Genomic DNA, 1,659 nt, shown 5'->3' with positions numbered 1-1,659 from the left:
CCCTTACAAATCTTTCGTCCCATTACTACTCCCCTTCTTCTCAGAGAAGAGGAAGCCCCTCTTGGGCACCATGACACCCTAGGACATAGAGTCCCAGCAGGACTAAGCACCTCCTCTCCCACTGGGTTTCAACCAGGCAGTCCAGTTAGGAGAAGGGGACCCAGTGGCAGGCAACAGAGTCAGAGGCAGTCCTAGCTCCAATTGTTAGAGGAACCCCATGAAGACTAAGCTGCACATCTGCTATAAATGTGTGGGGAGCCTAGGCTCAGCCCCGGCATGCTTTTTGATGATTCAGTCTCTGGAAGCCCCCATGGGATCAAGTTAGGTCTCATTTTGGTGTCCTTGAGCCCTCTGGCTTGCTTAGTTCTACCCCACTCTTCTACAAGGCTCCCTGAGCTCTGCCTGATGTTTGACTGTGGGTCTCTGTGTCTGTTTCCATCTGCTGCTGGATGAAGCCTCTCGGGAGATAGGTATGCTAGGTTCCTGACGTACATGCCTTCCTGGGTCTGTGTTACCTCCCTCAGCATAATATTCTCAAGCTCCATCCATTCGTCTGCAGATTTCATGATGTTTGTTTTTAATAGCTGAATAGTATTGCACATTTTCTTTATCCATTCCTCAGTTGAGGGACATCTAGGCTGTTTCCAGTTTCTGGCTATTATAAATATGGCTGCTATGAACACAGTTGAGCAAGTCTCCCTGTTACGATATACTGGGGCATCTTTTGGGTATATGTACAGGAGTTTAACAGCTGAGTCTTGAAGTAGAACTATTTCCAGTTTTCTGAGAAACGATCAAACTTGTTTCCAAAGTGACTGTACAAGTCTGCACTCCCACCACCAGTGGAAGAGTGTTTCCCATGTTCCACATCCTCACCAGCGTGTGCTATCATCACTTGAGTTTTTGGTCTTAGCCATTCTGGTTGATGTAAAGTGGAATCTTGAAGTTGTTTTGATTTGTATTTCCTTGATGACTAAGGACATTGAATATTTCTTTAATCACTTCTCGGCCATTAGAGATTCCTCTGTTGACAATTCTCTGTTTACCTCTATACCCCATTTTCTAATTGTTTTTTTGTTTGTTTGTTTGTTTGTTTGTTTTTATCTAATTTTTTGAGTTCTTTATATATTTTGGGTATTAGTCCTCTGTCAGAAGTGAGGTTGGTGAAGATCTTTTCCCACTTTTAGGCTGCTATTTTGTTCACTTCACAGTGTCTTTGGCCCTACAGAAGCTTTTCAATTTCATGAGGTCCCATTTATCAATTGTTGATCTTAGTGCCCTTGCCATTGGTGTTCTGGTCAGGAAGTTGTCTCCTGTAGCAATACATTCAAGGGTATTCCACACTTCCTCTTCTATTAGATTTAATGTATCTGTTTTTACGTTGAGATCTTTGATCCACTTGGACTTGAGTTTTGTGCAGGGTGATAACTATGGATCTATTTGCATTCTTCTACATGCAGACATCCAGTTAGACCAGCACCATTTGTTGAAGATCCTTTCTTTTTCCACGTATGATTTGTCAAAAACTCAAGTGTCCTTACATGTGCAGGCTCCTTTTATGTCTTCAACTTGATTCCATTGATCACCCTGCCAGTTTCTATACCAAGTTCTAGCTAGAGCAATAAGACACCTAAAGGAGAGGATATGATCATATATCAT

Source organism: Rattus rattus, chromosome 15 (assembly GCF_011064425.1).
Source record: "Rattus rattus isolate New Zealand chromosome 15, Rrattus_CSIRO_v1, whole genome shotgun sequence".
NCBI lineage: Eukaryota > Metazoa > Chordata > Mammalia > Rodentia > Muridae > Rattus > Rattus rattus.
Note: the sequence above shows the minus strand (reverse complement) of the source record.